Source organism: Dipodomys spectabilis, unplaced genomic scaffold, assembly GCF_019054845.1.
Source record: "Dipodomys spectabilis isolate Male_0828 unplaced genomic scaffold, ASM1905484v1 ptg000783l, whole genome shotgun sequence".
NCBI lineage: Eukaryota > Metazoa > Chordata > Mammalia > Rodentia > Heteromyidae > Dipodomys > Dipodomys spectabilis.
The window spans coordinates 22,568,088-22,582,721 of NW_024871460.1; the positions used below are offsets into that span (position 1 = coordinate 22,568,088).

General features: G+C 39.6%; 1 protein-coding gene across 1 annotated transcript in view; it reads right to left on the reverse strand.

The window, feature by feature from the left end:
- Positions 1-14,634, reverse strand: part of Sdc2 (syndecan 2) — a 143,316-nt gene that overhangs the window by 45,727 nt on the left and 82,955 nt on the right. The window lies entirely within an intron of this gene.

The window sequence follows — 14,634 nt, forward strand, 5'->3', positions numbered from 1 at the left end:
AAAGCTGCCACCCGATTCTGGGCATATATCTGAAAGAATGTAAGTCAAGGGTATAATAGAGATATCTTCATACCCATGTTTACAACACTATTCACAATCACCGAGCCACGGACTCAATTTAAGTATCCACCAATCAATGAACGGACATAGAAAATGTAACACACACACATACACACACACACACACACACACACACACACACACACACACAATGGAGCACTATTCAACCATACAGAAATGTGAAATTAAGTCATGTTAAGTGAAATAAGCCAGACTCAGAAAGACAAATATCATGTGTTTTCTTTCATATGCAGAATTTAGACCTAAAAGGTAAATCACATGAATGTAAAGGGGTACTGTTTAGGACTCAATATAAGAGAGGAGGACAAAATGAGAGGGTGGTGAGAGGATTAATAATATCATTGAAGTTCTTTCTATACATGTAAGGAAGTAAAATAATGAAATTCCATAAAATTTTAAATATAAGGAATAATAATAGAGGGGTGAGTTTGATCTGAGCATATTATATGCATATTATATGCATGTATGAACATACCACAGTGAAACTTCATTGGACAATTAATATATTCCAATAAAAAATCTTAGTAAGAAATTCAAACTGTGAGAGGGCCTGTGTGCTTCAAACCACAAGGTTGGAATGATTGAAGATTTAAAAACTGACCAATCTCAAAAAAAATTGTTTTTGTTGGCTTATGTGTTTGCTGGTTACATTTTCACATAAAATTAGAAAGTAGAATAGCTATACAGACTTCTTCAGGTATGTAAATTCTAGCCAAGTAAAATCTTTTATAGCTTTCATTGCATTATTTTCCCAGGAATGTTAATAGGATGCTATGAAACCCTTGCATAATACTCCTTATCATTCTACGGGGCTAAACACAGTATTTGCTTCCAAAGCCAAATGCCATTAATGGTTTTATAACTGCATAGTATTAGGATGAAGAAATAATCAAGAAATATTTAAAGGCCAGGAAAGAGCTTAAGTTTATAAATTTATCAGTATTGAATGACATGTACTTTTAAGTCACAAATTTCCCATTGTCTTAAAGTGAAGCATCTAAAAAGCTAAGGATAAAGTTAATCAACAAGTATTCATAATCAAGATAGACCACCAGATAGTTATTCCAGTTTTCTGCTTTATCTGGATGTTCTCCCATCATCCCAATAAATATTTTCTGTTCCCAGATGAGGTAGACCAGGCAGTAGTCGCCATTATCATTTTACAAATGGAAAAAAAAAGAGTATGCTGTGAATCTTGGATCCTATCCAAGTTCATACAACTATAGGTAGCACAAAAAGGCGGGACTCAGCATAGCTTTTCTTCTGGTGACAAGCCCACTGCATTTCTCACTGGCAGCATGAATCTCCTGTGGATAGCAATACAGCTGGTTGCAGAATTCCAAGTCACAACCCACTGGCCACTCCTCTGCCCACTCCTAGGGTCTTCATTTCCCACCTCGGGGGAAACCCTACTAAGTAAAAATCATATCCCACTACATGGCAGTTATTTCCACAATCTTTCTAATGAGACATTTTCTAGAGTCTGTAGAGGGAATATAGTAGTCCTCAATGTATGAGACACACAGGCAGGTAGTAGGAAAATCAGAGATGCAGCCCTTAAGGTAGCAATGCTCATCAACAGGCTCACTACAACATCTGCTATTAGAGTCCAAGGCTTTCAATTCAGTTCTCTCCAGGGTACTGCCCCTAATGTAAGATCATATATATATATTAGAATGGGTAGATGGAAAGTACTGTTTATCCAAACTCTATCAAGCTAAGGCTTGATCTGAATTCATCACCACAGCACAGAGGAATCATGACAATTCTCTCCAGTGCAGTGACCCACTGTGATCCATGATGGATTCTAGTGATCAGCGCATGACTTCTGAGATTTCTCAATACCTCTAATAAAACTTTCACCTCTAAAACTAAAAAAAAAAAAATCAGACATTTGCACTGAGCAGCAGAGTGGCTTACACCTGTAAGCCTATCTACTCAGGAGGCTGAGATCTGAGGGTCATGATTCCAAGCCAGCTCAAACATGAAAGTCCATGAGCTTCTTATCTCCAAATAAACACCAGAAAAGCAGGAAGTGAAGCTGTGGTTCAACCGGTAGAACACTAGCCTTGAGCAAAGAAGCCCAGGGATAGTGCCCAGCTTAAGTTCAAGCCTCAAGACTGCCACCAAAAAAAAAAAAATCAGACATTTTAATTCTTTAATTGATTAACCAACAAATAGCAGTACAGACTCTGTTTATCAGACTTAAATCTATCTGAACAGACATATTGAAGTAACACATGCTACAAAAGTAAGAACTTGGTGTGTTCATGCTTAAAAATCCAACAAAAGTAATCAACCTAAAATAGTTCATACATTTCACATTTAATACACTATAATTTTTCCCTAAATTACTTTCCTCAAAATTTAAAGAAAAATATCCTCAGCAGAGAGGAATACCCCACTGCTAACTTATCAGTGATTATGAAGCAGAGTGAAGGACATACAGAGACTAAAATACAGCAGTAGATAATTTCATTTTCTAAATGATCCCCAAGTCTGCCTCCCCAAACAAATAGGTATAGTGATTTACCAAGTCATTGGTGGGTCAGACTCCATTATTTTTCTATGGGAGCTAACAAAACCTCTAAGATAAACCATAGGAAAAAAATCTCAGAGCATTTTGTTGGAAAGTTTTATTTTAACATCAAGTATCAGAAATCTGGAGGAGTGTATGCACGTCAATCATCTTAGCTCCATTGGCCAACCAGAGAGCTCTCTTCACACTTTCATTCTCATACAAGAAGCCTCATTAAACAGAGGACCTGTACTTCTTCATGTAAGGCTGCATGTGCCACCAACATGGATCTCCAGTCTAAACCAACATATTGTGAAACACTTGTTAGGCATATCTGCAATCCCACATAATAGGAGGCAAAGATAGGAGGATCAAAACATTAGTGGAACCCCATCTCGAAAAGCAAACTAACAGGTGGGACATAGCTCAAGTGGAGGAGCACTTGCCTAGCAAATACGAGGTGCTGAATTCAATTCTTAGTACAGCCAAAAAGAAGGATGGATGGATGGGAGGAAGGAAGGAAGGAAGGATGGAAGGAAGGAAGGAAGGAAGGAAGGGAGGAAGGGAGGGAGGGAGGGAGGGAGGGAGGGAGGGAGCGAGGAAGGAAGGAAGGAAGGAAGGAAGGAAGGAAGGAAGGAAGGAAGGAAGGAAGGAAGGAAGGAAGGAAGGAAGGAAGGGAGGGAGGGGGAAGGAGGAAGGGAGGGAGAGAGGGAGGGAGGGAGGGTAGGCAGGCAGGCAGGTAGGCAGGCAGACTATTAGGTCCTAAGTTCCTTCTTTAAAAAAAAAAATCCCCAAAATTCTACTGAAATTGCATTCATCTTTGGACATCCTCTTGCAAGTAAAATGGACAGAAAAATGCCTCCAGTGCCTTTTGTCCAATCTGGTAGCCTATGTTCCTATGGCCACAAAAATCTCCCTAACTGTCCCCTTGGCTAGCCCAGCACTAATGATGCACGTCTCTTCTGATAGGTCCATTTTGCTTGAGATAGAGAAATGACCTCTACCACTTAATAAGTCTAAAGTGTAAAATCTTTCCATAATACAGCTGGAAACATCTGTGTATTTCAAAGTATGTAACTGTCAAGCCACCAATCTACAAGTCTATGACTGCACCTGGGCACAGAAAGAATGAACAAGAACCTGGCATAGCTTGGCAAAATTGTTTCGGAATTTAGGCCTGTAGCTGGATAATTGGCAGTTAAACTCATGACTCCTGGCTAAATATGGCAAATGTCTTCACCCAACACATCCAGAGACACAGAAGTATAACCCTCAATTCAACATTGCCTTCATGGGCAAAGAGCCCATCCACTGACACAGAACAGAAATCAACATGTATGTAAGTTCACAACACAATTGTAGTGTACTATTGCACATAAAACCCAATGAACATACCTGAATAACCAATGGCCCGTGTTCAGTCAGAGTTCTACTATGATAACAAAGAGGTGAAATACATCAACTTTAAAAAAAAGAGAAGGGGTGTTGGAGGTTTCAGTCCATGCTCAGTTGTTCCTATTGTTTTGGGATTGTGGTGAGGGGGGATATACAGGGGGGAGCATGTGATAGAGCAAGCTGCTCCCCTCATGGCACTGGGAACCCAGAAAGAGGAGGAGCTGTGGTCCCAGCATCCCTTTCTAGCTCACGTGCCCTATGATGTAATTTATTCCCACCATACTTCATCAGTTAAAGGTTTTGCTGCTTCCCAATGGGCTAAGCTAAGGATCATCCCTTTATCACATAGCTACAGCAACTTCTTTGATGACCCACCTTTATTTTTAACCAAAATGTATATAATATGAACCACAGTGTTTCCACAACACCTAGGAATCTTGCTTAGAAGAGTGATTCTCAAGGTAGGGTTTCTGAGTCAGAAACATTAGCATCATCAAACTCTTGTGAGGGATATTTATTCCCAGATCTATTGAACTAAAAACTCTGGGGGCCTAGTAACGAGGATCTGTGTTCTAGCAAGCCCTTCAATAAATCTGATGAAGGCTCAAATTTGAGCTTAGAAGTCTTAGAGTGAAGAAATAAATAAAAGTTCAAATGAGGAAGTGGCGCTGTGGCTCAAGTGGTAGAGCGCTCGCCTTGAGCTGAAGAGCTGAGGGACAGCGCTCAGGCCCAGAGTTCAAGCCCCACGACCGACAAAAAAAAGTTCAAATGAGTAAAATATGAGACCTCAACTAAAGCAGCAAAGGGCTTGAAAGGATGTAAAAGAAATAAAGATGAGAGCCGGGCAAATGTAAAGGCATTTTGTTTGGTGTTGGGCCAGGAGGCCCAACTTCCAGCTAACTGGACATTGCGCATTCTTGGAAATTTTTGAGGAGATGAATACCTGTAAGGGTCAGTTAAGAAGAGACAGAAAAGCTAGACAGAGGGCTCTCAGGAACAACATAATGAAATAGGCACAAAGGAGAGACTTGTACGTTTTAGAACTGGAACCTTCAACAAGACTCAGCCACAGAGATCACACCGACATCCTTGACAGAAGTCATCAGTGGAGATGGTAAATTTGGAGGCAAACTGACAAGAGTTTTCTGTTGGTGTCTCAGTAAAAACTAGTATCAAGGGATAATGTTATCAAGTGATTGGAACACAAATGTTACAGATGATAAAAGAAGGCAGAGCCAGAACAACAAATTGAAGATGACATATTTGAAAGTAATAATCAGGAGGCAAGATATAAATTAAGTGAAAAGCCAAGAAGAAGGATCAGAACTGCACTGCAAACATGGTTCCTGTTGCATAGCTACTACCTTGTCACTAAACTAAGTTTGGTCTTCCCCAAGAGAGTCATCCCCATTTTCAAAAGTGGAGAATAAGGAATTGAAGCTACTATAGATACAGGAGGAAAAAGATGATGACTTAAGCTGGAAAACTCTATTTTTCTCTTAGGTGTCACTGGAATGAAAACCTGAAAATGAAGATTACCAATTGTTTCCATGGAATTAGTCATTCAAGTACTCATGGCAAAACTTTGCTCTAATCATTCAATTGGTGAGAATGTGGACATCAGGAATGAGGGGAGCCTGGGGAAAGGACTCAGTCATTCCACTAATGCACAGCTTCCGCTTGTGCTCTGACACTTCCATAGACTGAAACATAACCCACAAGGTGCCCTCCACGCCAGCTCTTTGCCGTCCTGACTCTCAGGTTGACCAAGGCATTCAGAAACTCTGCAGAGGGCAAATAGAGGAAGAAGCCTCAAAGAACGGTACCTGTTTTTCCAGCTCTGAGCCACTACAGGTTGTGCCACATAGGCATGATCAAAAGTGGCCCCTGACAAAGACAAAGGCAATACAAAGAAGAGGGGGGAGGGAACCCAATCTTCTCAACAAACCAGGCCAGAATAATGGGACATACAAATATGTATGTATTCACACACATACACCTAACAAAAAACAAAAACAAATCCCCTTCTTGCTTAAGAACCAGACAAATCCAGCTCCTTTAAACTCAAATCATCTCCACCCACCAAAAAAGATGCACATCTCACTGAACCCTAGCAAACCTTCCTAAATGACACACAGCTCTCCTCCACACTTATAATCTTGTCAACCACTAAGAACAGAATGGACCCGTCTCAAGCTGGTTCATGCAATTAGAACTACACTGACTACTCATGTATGCCAATTATAGGCTTTCTTTACAAGGACACTGAATGGAAATATGGTTTGACACACCCTAACATCTGTCCTTAGGACCAGCTCCAAGAACATGAACTCCTTTAAATCTTCTTTAGCCTGACATTCTAGGTAGAACCTTCCTACTTCACAGTAGAGCTGGTATAATCTTAGTATAAGACAAGCCATGGAAGAGACAAAAATACTACTTAGAAAGAATCTTTCTTACATAAAGATACCAACGGCCCAGACACGTGGGAAAAGATTTAATTGATAAATTCCTACCACTGTTTTCAAAGAGTTATGTGGCTAGGGGATAAATGGTAGAGGAAACAAAGAAGGAACAATTTCCATATTTAATTTCTTTCTTTCTGGGAGACGGGCTCACTCTGCAGCCCAGGCTTATCTAGGACTCATGATCCTCCGCCTCTGCCTCCAGAGTGCTGAGATTACAGATGGATACCACCATACTAAGCTCTTTTCCTTTTTAACACAATAAAAGCCCTTCCTAAAGCTAATATGTAGATAATTTAAATTGTCATCCTTAGAGGGGAACATAAATGTTAGAAATATTCAATGATACAACAAAACTAATAGAAGCTACAATACTCTGAAAAGTCTCTCTCAACTGTATTGTAGTATTCATTTAAAATAGAAAGGTAGAGCTTTCAGTAAACCAAGCAATTTTATTGTTTAGGGTAGAAAGAACCTATTGTTCATGGTTAGGAAAAAAAAGTTTACATTATCTCTAATCTTCCCTACAGTATGCCAAGTTTTTTTTTTCCATAAGTAGACTTATTTGTGTGCCTTAACTTGCATGATCAATAAAGGGAGCTTGAAAATGAACTATGGAAAGACACGGAAACAGAAAATACTGAAAGATTTGAAGGTAAGTTGCAAATTCATCTGAAGCAAATGAGAATTGGTTCCGTTTTCTGAAAACTTTCAAAACTAGGAAGTATTATACTCCAACGAAGAAGCTCTAAATTGAGCCTAGTTCATTTTTCTCCTGATGACATTCAGTTTGCATTTACCTGCTCCAGAAATACCTTACTCTGGTATTTATTATCTGTGTGCTTCTACGTGGTGGCTTTTGGCAGCTCTTGGAATCATTGTCAGTGCTCTGTAAGTATGATCAAATGCTAAGATAGAGCAATAAAGAAAACATCAGAGCTACAATTCTTCACACCTTTACTCACGTTAGTTGGAGTCAACTAAATATTATAAAAGGTTCCAGCTACTCTTTATCAGCTACTCTTCTTAATGGATGCTCATTGACTGTCGCCATTACTCTAATAGCCTGTAACAAGGAGACAGAACAAAGTCCATGGAACTGATGCGCCTTTGCATTACCCATCCATCCATCCATCCATACATCCAAGCCTATGGGGGTCTCATACATGCCAGGAACCATGCTAGCAGCTGAGAATATGGTGAATGAAAAACTGGATGAGAATCCAGTCAAGCCAAAACCTTGGTTTAAAGAAAAAGACAATCATGTGACATGAAAATAAACTTCAGGAAAAATTGCTTTCAGGAAGAGGGGAGTGGAATGAAGAGGAGGTAAGAGAGGACAGTTCAGAGACTTGAAGGAGGGGAAGAAGGGAGGGAAGAAGAAGAAGAAGAAGAAGAGGCAGAAGAAGAGGCAGAAGAAGAAAGAAGAAGAAGGAAGAGGAGGAGGAGGAGGATGAGGAGGAGGAGGAGGAGGAGGAGGAGGAGGAGGAGGAGGAGGAGGAGGAGGAGGAGGAGGAGGAGGAGGAGGAGGAGGAGGAGGAGGAGGAGGAGGAGGAGGAGGAGGAGGAGGAGGAGGAGGAAGAAGAAGAAGAAGAAGAAGAAGAAGAAGAAGAAGAAGAAGAAGAAGAAGAAGAAGAAGAAGAAGATCTTTGTAGAAACAGAAGAAGAAGATCTTTGTAGAAACAGTAGTTTTTTCAACAGTCCTTGGAGGTAGAGAGTTTGGTAAGAGAAGAAGCTGTGAGATATCCCCTGGTACTGGTGGCAGGAAGTCCAAGAGCTGGGGAAAGGGGGGGGTGGGAGGGGGGGAATAGCATCAACCAGACCTGAAGCTCTGGTTCAGATTTTTTTCTCTATCCTAACAAAAAATGATATTAGAAAAACAAATCCCCAAAAAGCTTTGAGTCACAGGAAGTCAGCTGGATCCCAGGTGCCAGTTCAGCCGTTCAAGGGTGCCAGGCATCAGTGGGTCCAATCTGTTTCATCCATACGTCAACACAAGATACTAGCTCCTATCTCAGCATGCAGATGTGAGGAATGATCTAGATAAAGGCTGTGAAACTGCATTGTAAAGATGAAATAATCCCCAGGTGAATGACACTGTAAGATTATAGGGCTTATTTAAACTAAGTTCTGGAATGGAAAATATGATAGGCTTAAAATTTACATTTGCCTTTTAAAATCAAAGACAAATTTTAGAACATTAGATATAATCACTTTAAATGTGTACATCAGTACTTGAGCTTCACTGAGCAAATGATATGCTCAAAACTAAGATTTAACTAAAATTTAGAAGATAGCTGTACTCTAACTTTATACACAACAAGCTGTGAAGTTATCAATTTCTATGTGTGTGCATACTTACATAGTTCAATATACCAGAATCCTATATTTTAAGCAATTATCACAAAAACTTCTATAGAAAAAAACCTCAAAAATCCAGAGTTGCATGTCATTAATCAATTAGCTTATTATCAGAAAAGCTTAGAGCCAAGCCATACAAGAAGACTAAGAATCTTTGTATAAAATTAAATACAAGAGGACTGGGAAAGTGGCTCGCTGGTACAGTGCTTGACTTGCATGCATGAGACCCTGGATTCGATTCCTCAGCACCACATAAGCAGAAAACACCAGAAGTAGCACTGTGGCTCAAGTGGTACAGCACTAGCCTTGAGCTGAAGAGCTGAGGGACAGTGCCCAGGCCCAGAGTCAGGCTCCACAACCAACAAAAAATAATAAATAAATAAATAAACAGAAGAAAGTTGAAGTATATATAAGTGGTTGTCTTGGTCAGAGCTACTATTCTGAAGTAGTGTAAAATTTGCATAAAGAAAACAGTAATACTTGTGACTTTTAGATATAGCTAAGTGTCTATATTGTCTTCTATGCTAATGGGGTGCAAGTTCTTTTTTAATATTATTTTCAGTGTTATTGTAAAGGTGGTGCACAGAGGTTTCAGTTATGTAAGTCAAGTAATGAGTACATTTCTTTTTGAACAATGTCACTCTTTCCCTCACTTTCTCCCAGTTTTTCCCCGCAAGTTCTTGCTGCCAAAAAGCAGCAGAGAAGGAAAAGGAAGGGCAAGGTACTTGAAAACTGATCAGTGTAAATGTAGCACATCTCTACAGCTTTCTGTACTACTACTACCTCTCCATAAGAGAAAGATTACAACACATACTTACTTAAAAAACTCATTCATCACATTTCAATTTTTAAGTTTATTTTAAAAGTCATAATTTATAAGTCACCTGTTAGTACAAGAATTAATAGATACCTATTACTGCAGATCCTTCAAAAATTCCTTTACAAATAAAAACAAAACAATTAAAATATTACAAAAATATATTCCTATACACAACCTGCATGGACAGTTAATAGATCCACTATCAAAGTTGAGTATCCATAATTTAAAATTTCTCAAATTAGTAACAACAGATATATCTGTTCATAGGACTTAAGGTTATTTTAAAACAGGTCTCACAAACACATTTCTCTTTGAAGTATGTATTAAATAAAACTTTAGCTTATGCCTCTCCTCCCTGACTCCCTTGATGGAAAATCAAGGGGTTGGATTTCTGCATCATTTGTAAAATGTGACACTTGCATTACATGTAAGTCCATGGCTAAAATGGGCTTTCTTTTCATCAACCTGATTACAAAATAGCTAGTCAGAAATTCCTGAAATACCTACAATTCTTTTTTATTCAATACCAGAAAACTTTTAAGGATCTTAATGAATTGAGGAAACATTATTCTCTGAACAAGATGCTTCAAGACACCGAAGGAATTTTATCATTCAGAATGCCCTAACTGGGGAAGGGGTAGAAGGGGTGTCATTCTCTATGGAAAGTTAACTAAATTCACTGTGAACACACACATCTCTTCTGAAAAACAACATAACCAGGAAAGATCTTCAAAATAGTATAAAACTACATTAATTACCTACTATAACTCAGGGACAAACAAAAACAGCCATAAAAACACACTCCTTTGTCCCCTTTAGTTTTGAAGGCAGGGCAGACAGCTTTCAGGTGGGCCTATCAACATTTGATGAAGTAAAATAGAAGACTTCATCAGGATACTGAATCAGAATAAATTTTTATCTATTGCACGCATTTAAGGTAGTGAACTAGTCAAATATTTTTTAGAAGCATAGGATGAACTGATTTTATGATAAAAGCCTATTAGAATTCCTTTGTCAGAGGGCAGATGGAAGTCAGCCCAATGCACAGTAATGACCAGGCAGTATCATTTACTTCCATCTCAATCTAAGAAGCCTCATTTGCCAAGATCAATAGCATGAGGTATAATTCACAAGGTTTAATATATCAAAATAAGGGAGAGAAAAAGATCCTTGAGACCTCCAGATGGAATGCAGTCCCAAGATGGAGCTCAGAATAAAAACTCCTGGTTTTTATATTAGCTACTACGATCATTATTTCCTTCCTCATTTCACCTAGAGGCTGACAATGATTGGAACAATATTGAGAAAAGCTGGGGTTCTGGCGAAGCCTAGTGAGGAAAGAGCCACATCAACATGGCGAGTCAAATACACATCACTGCAGAACTATGCCATTTTGCTCTGCCCAAGGCCCAGACATTCAGACCCACCCAGGAGCAGCATGAATTGACACTAACCCCTGTCAATCAAGTCACTGATTCACAGGGATATATAGCTTGTCCAGAAAAACAAAACACAAAAAACAAAACAGGTTGTTCTCATTTAAGAAAAAGGAAGGAGGAAGAGAAGATTGAAAGATAAGGATACCTGAGAAAAATCTATTCCAAGAAAAAGGCAATGAGCACAAGAAAACTCAACACCCAGGTTCAGAGAGGGTAAACAAAGGAGGAGGCTGCAATGCTTGGTAAGAAATGTATGCATTATCCTGCCCATGTAATTGTAACCCCTCTGTACAGTATGTTCACAAATAAAATAAAATAAATTAAAAAAAAAAGAAACAGGGGACATGAGGCATCAAAGAATACCGAGGTCTGCCCACAGCAGCCCTCTGCAACTCTGCTTGGTCTATTGCCCCTACAGAGTTGAAAACAACCTGCCTGCTTTCCTAAGGATGTCACTCAGTCACCTGAAAAGCCTGTCAGAAGCCTCAATAACCACCCCTAAAAAGTGTCTTGCACTAGAGGATGTGAGATATGATTGGTTAAGAGCAGGGCCTTGCAACCAGATGAATTATCTCTGGTTCCACCAGCCCTATGACCTGGGCAAGTCATTGAATTACTACATGTCTCCGATTTCAGCACCTGTAAACTGTGGCTAATGATAGTACACCTTTCTCATGAGATGACCATGAGGATCCAGTGACTTCATGTCCCAGGATGATAACAGGAGGTGTTTGCACACAGTAAATACCCAGTGCCCAGTGTTACCATCACTTCTGCTAGAGGTAGTGGGTCTGTTTTATGCTGTCCTACTGAAGAAGAGAGAGATTTTGAGCTGAAAAATCATAATGATGGCTGACTGCCTCTAAATTCCATTTAGTGTAGCTTGTAGGACGAATGTGATATAACTCCTGGCAAGGGTGATTAGGAGTCAGGTGGGCCAGAGAAATCTCACCAAAGTCACAGTACTGGAATCAGGCAGAGCTCCTAGGGAGAACCACAGACTATTCTCAAAGACCTGCTCACTGCCAGCACCCTTGGAGACTTGTGTGAATGTACTCATCACTAGCAGAACACAAAATGAGTCTTCCTCAATAGGCTCTGGTGATCACTCTGTGTACTCCTGCAGACCTGGCCGAACAGATAATCATAGACACTGCAGCAGAGACCCAAGGGAACCTGGGACCTGCATGAAGAAGCAGTCAATAAATAATCTGAAACCTAGAAAAAAGGATCAGGATACCCATGAGCAGGAAGCAATTTGACTCCTGGTACTTCAGGTGTGAGAACATCACAGGAAGCTCCTGGAAACTGGCAAGAAACAAAGTAGGACATGGACTCTCTGTAACCTGTATGGGTTTCTAAGAATCACTCAGTATGCTTCAGATAGACCCTCCCCCACCCCAACCCTTCTCCCCCCCACCCCCAATACAATTTGCTAGAATGTAAGAGACTAGGTCTTGTTTGAAGGGTGTCTTGCTATTTCCCTGGGGTTCTGAATAAAGAGAAGGTACCAGGCCAACAGAATGGACACATGACATTCCTGCTGGATAGTATCGAAATCTCTGTTCCAAAAGCAGCTTTGACCAGGCTTGAATTAACAATAATAATAATAATAAAGAAGCACTGTCCATCAGCCATTTAGCTTCCTAGTGGCATCTGTCTACCTCTGAGGACTGTGAGTATTCTTTACCAAATACACCCTTCACAAATTGATTCTTTCCAAAATCCTAGTGAGAGATTCAGACTAACACCTATTTTTCACTTTAACTTTTTTGTTTGTTTGTTTTTGGTTTTGGTTTTGGTTGGTCATGGAGCTTGAATTCTGGGCCTGGGTGCTGTCCCTCAGCTCTCCAGCTCAAGGCTAGTGCTCTACCGCTTGAGCCACAGCACCACTTCCAGCTTTCTGGTGGAAGATAAGAGTCTCAGAGGAATTACCTGCTTGGGTTGGCTTTGAACTGTGATTTTCAAATTACCAGTGTGGGCCACTAATGCGTGGATTCACTTTAATTTTTTGTTTTATATATTAAACTTACAAATTGGAAGTCTTTTGAAAAACTTTTTAAAGTTTCCATCTTTAGATAAATCAAGCCTTTTCCAGACTATCTCCATTAGGCAATGGAGGTAGTGTGTATTTAAATGTACAATACCAAGGAGGCCTTACAAGTTCAAATTTAGAAGTTCAAGTCTATAAACGAAAGAACAGTCACAAAGTAGAGCTGGATTTCAGTATTCTAACTATTCTGTTATCTAAGAGAAAAATACACATGCCACTACATTATAACAATTTCTAAGCTCTAGATCAAACTAAGAAAAAAACATTTTTATTACTGCTGTTTTATTATTCCTTTTCTTGGCAGTGCTAGGAATCAAACTCAAGGCCTTGAGCAGGCAAAGCAAGTACTCTAAGACTGAGCAACATCCACAATAAGAAACAGGCTTTGTTTGGTTTAAACATTCATTAATTTAAAAGTCCAATTCAATAATACACTTTGAGTCCCAGAACAAAGGCAAGGGGAGGGGTTGATGCAAAGGAATGAGTTATTACGCCTTCCTGCAGGAGAGAAACTGATATGAAGGTCTTTAAAACCAGGTTTTCCTTGGTGGGAGGTACCATGCAACAGTCTGATGAAATTACTCTAAACAAAGAGAAACAAAGGGCCAATTAACAAACACCCTCCTAAATTTCTGGCTCCAATTAACCTATTAGATGAAGGACAACTAGGGCTATTTGCCAGCTGTGTTAGTGCTTAATGGTGTCATTTCTGTTAGGAACCAACTTTATCTTACCTCAGTAGCTCAGAAGCCATATATTTCTAAAACAGCTGTTCTGTTCACAGCAATTCCTGTGCATTTCTCAAAGATAAAGGCTCCAGGGTTATCTGTTGGTAAGGTCCTTATCATTCACCCTCAACCTATCCCAAACTTTGTCTGGGAGCTCAGAAGCCACCAGGCTTGCTTGAGGGTTGGGGCTGAGCAATTTGAGAGTAAGAAACATGGGAGCAAGGGAGAGATTTATTTTGTTTTTCTTCTCCAAGACAGGGCTTTTGGTTGGGGTGGGGCAGGGTGGGGGGGAATATGTGAAAGAGGAAAATTAGGGTAAAAATCCTCAAAATGATTTTAAAAGAACACATTCTGATATATTTTACTAAAAAACAGGGTCTCAATTATAGCCCAACAGTTCTGTTGAACATTTAGTATTTAGACTCCTATACTCAGACTACCCAAGAAATATTCTTGACAAATATGATTTGCTATATAGGAGATACAATGTTCTTGGGGCACATGAGTTCCATTTGTTGAGTATACTGGTAGGAAGGAATATTATCCCCACACACATTACCACAATACTAGGGTGCACTGCATACCCACTAACTACAGTGTCCAATGCAGGTTTACACTGTTTAGACGGGCAGTGTGTCTCATATGTAGAATTGGTATCTAAGTGTTTTCGTTGTGGTTATTGCTGTTGTTTTTTATTTCTGAAAATCAGTCCTAACTTAGCAAAGTTGACATCAAGTCTGTAAAGTACACCATGCTCAACTGTGCAAATTTCTT